Below are 8,812 nucleotides of genomic sequence, written 5' to 3' on the forward strand. Positions count from 1 at the left end.
GTTACTGTTCCAAGGCCGGGGGCCTAGATGGGACTGCTGCATTCTCAAAATTGGGATGTGGGTGTGGATGGTCTTCGGGTGTGGATGGTCTTCAGGTAAGACATCCATATGGTAGTGAACACCTCTTGGTGTGACTGCTCAGCCCATTCCCCTTCTTGAGATCCTCCCCTCCACCAAATATTCACAGGTATGGGCCCTGTACCACATGGCTGCCCACCCCCCAGTAATAGCTGAGGAGACTAGATGCCCGACTTAAGCTGAACCAGTCAGATTCTCTCCCAGGAAATAAAATTATGCAGAGACAAGGATCACTTTTAGCTGGGCCCTTAAATGGGAAGTAATATAAAGCCAGGGCTGGGACAGACTTGAGCTGAGAGAGTAGGGGGAGGGGTGGGAGAGAGGGAGTGGGAGAGGATAAAGGAAGAGAGGGGAGGACAGGAGATGAGAGAGAAACATCAGATGTGCAGAAGGAAGCAGAGACCATGAGGCCCTGGAGAGATGAAGAAGGCGTGACCTCAGTTCCTGGCAGCTCTCTGTTCTTGGTTGCAGTTCCTCTTGAGGCCTGTATGAACCCACTCATCTTATATTCCAGAAGACACCCCTTTATTTTTCCAATTGCCCCCGTTTTTATCTGTATAAACTACTTCCAGTGCGTTTTTGTTACCTGTAACCAGAAACCTGACTAAGACATGCCAGCTTGAAATTGTCTTCCTCGTGAATTCAGTCCCTGAATGACAATGCAGATCTGAGACTGGGAACACTGAGAGAATATTCACATTCCCCTATCCCCAGAGAAAAGGTGGAGAAGGCACAAGGGGCCCATGGGCACTGACTGTTTTGCTCTTCTATTGAGGGAAAAGTGACCCAGGCCCATGGCATCAGGGCACATGGCCAGCATCTGTGCATATCTGAAGGGCTTTGTGGGACAACTTGGGCCATGGAAGATTCTGAGAGAGAGTTTCAAATCTATGTAAGTGTGTCTTGGGAGGAGTGGCTGCTTTGGGAGGCCAGGTCTCCTGAGACTCAAGGCATGACAGAGTGGATCCAGTAGGAGATGGGCTGCACAATGCTTAAGATCTCTTCCTGCTTCAGGATCCCAAACCAATGAATTTTTGTAAAATGAGTTTGTCATCAGCGCTTCGATGATTCCAGATCCTGGAGGACTGGGGTGTAAAGGAAGTGAATGAAGTTCTCTGACCTAGGCTGAACTAATTAATTGCCTCCAAGGAAATGGAACCATATAGAGACAATAACCAGTTTCTGCTGGGTCCCAGAATGGGAAGGACCTCAGGAAGCCCCTCACTCACCTCAGAGGCCCATCCAAGCCTCCACACCTCCTGCCTGGCAGGTACTTTTAGGTGATGCTAGGAGTCTTTTTTTCTACATGACTTTAGAAAGGGGGCCTCTTCTGTCCGGCGCACCCTGTCCTGGAAGTCTCCCTCGCGCTCTCCAGTTACTCTCTCCCAGTTATTCTTTCTTTGATAATAATCCTGCCTCATGTCTCCCCTCCTGCTCCCCCGATAGTGCCTCCCCTTCATTCACTCTCCTCTCTCCTCGTTCTCCTATTGTTCTGGAATCCTTTCCTGTGCACCACACCTCACGCATCCAAAGCTTTTCCTAAATTGTATGTAACCTCACTAGCTGATTGCTTCTTGCATCTCAGCACAGGACAGCTGTGGGGAAGTGGGGCTGGGATCTTCTTGAGGATATTCAAGTCCACTGTTCACTGACTGCATCCCTTGGAGCTGCCATCTTGTGTACGGAGATGGGGTAATTACTGTCTCTATATACATCTGCTCTGATGTATATAGGCTGCTGCAGCTTTCAAAGTTAAGACAACATTTTAGAGTATTCTGGCAGCATTTCTCTGGAAGTGCCAATTAACTCAGGAGCCCATGGAAGGGGAATTGAAGGTCCTGGGCTTCAGACCAAATTTGGCCTCAAATTCAAGAACTCCACAGAAACCCAGGACAGTGATTGAGTCTGAACTTGGAACTCGGGCTGAGAGTGGACCTGCAAGCCTGGCCTCTGTTTGGATGCTCACCACCTATTCATTATTCATCAGTCACTGCTTTATTTGTCTGTTTACCGTTAACCTCTAATCTATTTATCATTCACTCCTTTATTCCTCATTTGTCCATTTTTTAATTTATATATGTGTTCTTGATCTGTTTACTAATTCATATATTCATTTATTTGTTCTTTCTATTTCCAGCTTTACAGAGGCAAGGAACACAGGACACACTGAAAGTGTACAATCTGATAAATCTTGACATATGTCTACAGCCATGAAGTCATCACCACAATAAGGATAATGAACACACCCATTATCCCAGAAGTTTCCTCATGCTCTGAGGTACTCCCCACCTCTAGCCAACCACTGATCTGCTTTCTGTCACTGCAGATTAATTAGAATTTTATAGAGTTTTATATAGTGCAATTCTACAGTACACATTCTTTTTTTCCCCTTCTGCTTCTTTAGCATAAATGTTCCTCTATGCTGTAGCATGTATCAGTACTTCATTCTTCTTTATGGTTGAATAATATTCCATTGTATGGATAGACCCCAATTTGTTCATCCATCCACCTGTGTTCCAGTACTGGACCATTACAAATAAAACTGCTATGAATATTCACACACAGGTCATTGTAAAGACATAGTCTTTCATTTCTTTTGGGTAAATACCAAGGAGTGCAACAGCCAGATCTTATAGCAAGTGTGTGTTTAACTTTATTATTAGTTGAGAAATTTTACTGAGATAATTACTAATTTGTTCATCCATCCACCTGTGTTCCAGTACTGGACCATTACAAATAAAACTGCTATGAATATTCACTCACAGGTCATTGTAAAGACATAGACTTTCATTTCTTTCAGGTAAATACCAAGGAGTGCAACAGCCAGATCTTATAGCAAGTGTGTGTTTAACTTTATTATTAGTTGAGAAATTTTACTGAGATAATTATAGATTCACATGCAGTTTTAAGAAGTGATACAGAGAGAACTTGTGTACTTATACCCATTTCCTCCCAGTGATAACATTTTGTAACACTATAGCACAATATTACAACCAGGATGTTGACATTGATAATCCAGCCACTTTATTAGTTTCTTCAGTTTTACTTGTATGAATTTGAGTATGTGTATTCAGTTACATACAATTTATCACATATGTAGATTCACCTGTTCCACCTCAGTTAAGAGACTGAACAGTTCCATCAGAACTATTCCTTGTGTTGCCTTTTCTAACTACACATACCTCCCTCCTATTTTGCCCCCATTCCTAACCCCAGACAATCATGAAATTGTTCTCTATTTCTAAAATTTTGTCATTTTTAAAAAATGTTAGGTAAATGGAACCATATAGTACGTGCCCTCAAGGCACTGGCTTTTTCCCTTCAGCATAAGTTCCTGGAGAGCCTTCTAAGATGCTGCCTATCTCGATCACTCTTCGTTGCTGGGTAGTATTCCGTGGTATTAATAGACCCAATTTGTTTAACCATCCGTCTGTTGAAGGACATCTGGGTTAATTCCAGTTTGGGGCTATTATGAATAAAGCTCCTATGAACAAGTACATACAGATTTTTGTGTGAACACAGCTTTCATTTCTCTGGAATAAATGTCTAAGGGTGCAGTTACTAGATTGCATGGTAAGTGCATACTTAGTTTTGTAAGAAACTGCTAAACTGTTTTCTAGAGTTGCTGTACCATTTTACATTTTTCACTAGCAATGTATGAATGATCCGGTTTCTCCACATCCTTGACAGCATTTGATGTCGTCACTATTTTTTAAAATTTTAGCCATTTTGATAGATGTGTAGTAATATCTCATTATTGTTTTAATTTGCATTTCCCTAATGACTAATGATGTCGAACATCTTTCCATGAGTTTATTTGCCATCTATATATATATCCTCTTCTGTGAAATATCTGTTCATGTTTTTTCCTCGCTTTCCAATTGTATTCCTTGTTTGTTTTTTACTGTTGAGTATTGAAAGTTCTTTTTTTACTGTAGATACTAGTCCTTCGTTGAGTATGTGCTTTGCAAATGTTTTCTACCAGACTGTAGCTTGTTTTATTTTTTTTACTTCTTTTTTTTTTTTTTTAATGCCTACAGCACCTGGTACTCTTAGGTGGTCTCCCATTCAAATACTAACCAGTACTAACCCTGCTTAGCTTCCAAGATCAGATGGGATTAGGCTCGTTCAGGGCGGCATGGCCATAGACTCTGTAGCTTGTTTTTTTTTCATCCTTTTAACAAGTTCTTTCCAAGAGCAAAAGTTTTTAATTTTAGTACAGTACAACTTATTGATTGTCCCTTTTCTAAAATATGTTTTTGATATCGACTCTAACAACTCTTTGCCTACCTTAGGTACTGAAGAGTTTGTCTTAGTTTTTTCTAAAAGTGTTATAGTTTTACATTTTAATGGAAGTCTGTGATGCATTTTGAGTTAATTTTTGTGTAATATGTGAGGATTAGATTGAGGTTCAAATGTTTGCCTGTAAATGTCCTTCCTCAACTGGATTACCTTTGAAACTTTGTCAAAAATCAGTTAAGCATATTTTTGTGGGTCTTTTTCGGGTTCGCTATTCTGTGTCATTAATCTATGTGTCTCTCTCCCACCAAGACCACATCGTCTAAATTACTTTGACAATAATATTGAATTGGGTGATTCCTCCCAATCTATCTATTCTTCATGATCAAGATTGCTTTAATTATTCTTGGGTCTGTGACTTACCATATAAATTTTAGAATAAGTTTGTTTATGTCTACAATAAATAGTATTTCGATAGAAATACTGTATTTTGATAGAAAATACATTAAGCCTGTAGATCAATTTGAGGATCATTTAACTATTTTAAATTTTTCAATCTGTAAACACATGTCCATCAATTTATTTATGTCTTCTTTGATGTCTTTCATCAGAATTTCATAATTTTCAATATACTGAATCTATACACATTTTGTTTAATATATACCTAAGTATTTCATTATTTTTGAAGCAGTTGTAAATAACATTGTATTTTAAATTTCAGTTTCTGCAAATTCATTTCTAGTGTATAAAATGCAATTAATTTTTGTAAGTTGACCTTGCAACCTGAGAACTTGCTGAACTCATTTGTTAATTCTAGGAGTGTTTTATTGATTTGTTGAGATTTTATACAGAGATAATCTTGTCATCTGTGGACAGAGATGGTTTATTCCTTCCTTTCTAATCTGTATGTCTTTTATATTCTTTTCTTGCCTATTGCATTCACTAGAACCTCTAGTACTATGTCAAATAAGAGTGGTGAGAAAAGACATTCTTGAAAAAGTCTAATATCTTTAACTATTGAGTATAATGTTAGCTGTAGATTTTTTTGTAGCTGCTTTCATCAAGAAGTTTCTTTTTATTCCTAACTTCCTGTTTTTTTAAAAAAAACTCATAAATGGGTGTTGGATTTTGTCAAATGCTTTTTCTGCATGAATTAATATGATCATATAATTTTTCTTTAGTTTGTTGATATGATGGATTACATTGATGGATATGATGGATTAAATATTAAATCAACTTTGCATACCTGGGCTAAATCCTGTTTGGTCATTATGTATAATACCTTTATACTTTATTGAATTTGCCTTGATAACATTTTGTTGAGAATTTTTACAACTTAATTGATGAGAGATATTAGTATCAGGGTAATACTGACCTCATAAAATGAATTGACAAATGCTTTCTCCTCTTCTGTTTTCTGAAAGAGATTGTGTAAAATTGAGGCTTTTTTTTTAGCTTTATTGAAGTATAATAGACAAAAAATTGTATATATTAACCATGTACAATGTGATTTTTTGTTATATGTAGACACTGAATGATTACCACAGCCAAGCTAATTAACATATACATTACTGACATAGTTATTTTGTGTGTGTGTGGTAAGGACATTTAAAATCTACTGTCTTAGCAAGTTTCAAGTATACAATATAATATTATTAACTATAATTACCTTGCTATCCATGAGATCTCCAGAACTCCATCTTGCATAACTGAAACTTTGTACCCATTGACCGACATCCCCTATATACCTCACTCCCTAGTCCCTGGCAACCATTATTCTACATTCTACTCTCTGTATGAGTTAGACTTTTTTATATTTCACACATAAGTGAGATCATGCAATATTTGTCTTTCTGTGTATGGCTTGTTTCACTTAGCATAATGTTCTCCAGATCTAACCATGTTGTTACAAATGGTAAGATCTCCTTTCTTAAGGCTCAATAATATTCTATTGCATATATATATAATCTCACATTTTCTTTATCCATTCATCTGTTGAAGGACACTTAGGTTGATTCCATATCTTGGCTGTTGTGAATAACACTGCAATGAATATAAGGGTGCAGATATTGTCAAGATACTAATTTCATTTCCTTTGGATATATACCCAGAAGTGAGGTTGCTGGATAATATGGTGTTCTATTTTTAATTTTTTGAGGAACCTCCAAACTGTTTCCATAATGGCTGTACCAGCTTACATTCCCACCAACAGTGCACAAGGGTTCCCTTTTTTCCACATCCTTGCCATCACTTACCTTTTGTCTTTTTGTGCTAATCATTCTAATAGGTATGAGGTGGTATCACACAGTGGTTTTGATTTGCATTTATATGATGATTAGTGATAATGAACACTTCTTAATATGTTTAGGCCATTTGTATGTCTTATTTTGAGAGGCATTGGTTAATTTTTAAATGTTTGGTAGAATTGTCCTGTAAACTCATCTGGGCCGGGGAATTTCTTTCATGGAAGGTTTTAATTATGAATTCAATTTATTTAATGGTTATTCAAGTCATCTCTTTAATCTTGGTTAAGTTTTGGTAGGTCAGAATTTTTTAGAAATTGGTCCATTTCTTTTTTGTTGTATTATGAGTGTAAAGTTGTTTAAAATATTCTCTCATTATTCTTTCAATGGCTACAAGATATATGGAGATATCCCCTATTTAATTCCTGATATTGCTAAATTGTGTTTCTCTCTTTTTATTTTTCTAATTTTTGTGAGACTTTTATAAATTTTGTTGATTTTTCGAAGAACCAAATATTTGTTTTATTGATTTTTCTCTATCATTTTCCTATTTTCCATTTCATTGATTTCTGCTCTGGTTTTTATAATTTTCTTTCTTCTCCTTGCTTTGAGTTTAATTTGCTCTTTTTCTCTAGTTTCTTGATGTAGGAACTTAGATGATTGATTTGAGACTTCTTTATTCCTTTTTTAAAAAATATAATTTAATTTTATTATTATCGTTTTTTAAAATTTTAATTGGTTTCAAATATACTGTACATTGAATAGACATCTATATAGTTAGTAAAATGATCCCCCAATTGCTCCCTCCCTCCCCTGACCCTCCACCTAGTCAATGTATTAATGCTAATTGAATTCCCTATGCCATGCAGCAACTAACTTGTACTTCTTTAACCCTTCACCCCATTCTCCCAGCCCTTCAACCTCCCCTCCCCTCTGTCCATCATCAAATATTCCACTATATTTATGAGTCTGTTTTTGATTTTATTCCTTAAATTCTGCATATAAGTGAAATCATATAGTGTTTCTCTTTCTCTATCTGACTTAAATACCTTCTAGTTTCATCAAAACAATAGCTTTTTCCATTCCCTTCCTTTTCATATGTAGGGGTCTTGTTTTCTTATCTTTTCAGCCACTCTATCTTTTGGTTGGAGCACTTAATTCTTTTCCATTTGAGGCACTTATTGATAAGAATGTAGTTGTTACCATTCTTTATTCCTGGTTTGGATACATGTGTTTTTCTTCTTAAAGAACTCCCTCCAACATTTCCTGTAATTCTGGCTTGGTGGTGACAAATTCCTTTAGCTTATCTTTGTCTTTATCTGTCCTTCAACTCTAAATGATAGCTTTGCTGGATAAAGTATTCTTGGTTGTAGATCCCGAGTCTTCATCCTGTTAAATATTTTGTGCCAAGTCCTTCTGTCCTGCATAGTTCTTTTGAGAAATCAGCTGCCAGTCTTATAAGTAACTATCTGTTTTTCTCTTGCTGCTTTTAATATTGTTTCTTTGTATTTAACCTTTGGCATTTTAATTATGATGTGTCTTGGTATGGGCCTCTTAGATCCCTGATTTTTGGAATTCTCTGAGCTTCCTGGGGTTTTATGTCCATTTCCTTCACCAGGTTAGGGAAGTTTTCCATCATTATTTCTTCAAACAGCTGTAACCTATTTTTTTCTGCCAAGATGCTTGCAAGAAATTCCTTTCCTCTGAGAAATTAAAAAAAACTTTCCAAAATTAATTATGTTCTCTCAATTAACTTCCCTGGAACATAGTAAACCTTTTGAACATTAAAACGTTGATCTTTTCTCAGCCAAGGAAGTATTTTTCTTTTTAATGCTTCTATTCCATTTGTTCAGGTTTTATCTTAAGAATCCCCTTTTATATTTAGATCAAATTTTTATTTCTGCCTTTCAAAGCTGTCATCTTCTCTCTTATCATTTTTATTTCTGAATACATTTCCTCAACATACTGCATTCTCTATATCTAGAGCTCTGTTCTGTTTTTTCATATGACGTCTGCTTCTTTGTTTTCCCATTTTGGCTGCCTCTACATATCTGTTTCTATGCACTAAGCAAAGCTCCTAAGTCTCCCTGTCTTATTAGTGTGGATTTGTGAAGTAGGTGTCCATTGGCACAGTCCTGAGAGGGGTTTAGCTGCAGGCCAAATTAAGCCCAAGCCTCTACCTCTCCGGGGCCACCTGTTAAGATTCAGCAAGCAATCCACAGATGCTGTGCTTATAGTTGCCTCAAAAGGCC

At 36.8% G+C, this 8,812-nt stretch overlaps 1 pseudogene; it reads right to left on the reverse strand.

Annotated features, from left to right (window-relative positions):
* Positions 1-4,109: 4,109 nt before the first annotated feature.
* Positions 4,110-4,228, reverse strand: LOC112471486 (annotated as a pseudogene).
* Positions 4,229-8,812: the final 4,584 nt, after the last annotated feature.

Source organism: Pteropus alecto, unplaced genomic scaffold, assembly GCF_000325575.1.
Source record: "Pteropus alecto unplaced genomic scaffold, ASM32557v1 scaffold398, whole genome shotgun sequence".
Taxonomy (NCBI): domain Eukaryota; kingdom Metazoa; phylum Chordata; class Mammalia; order Chiroptera; family Pteropodidae; genus Pteropus; species Pteropus alecto.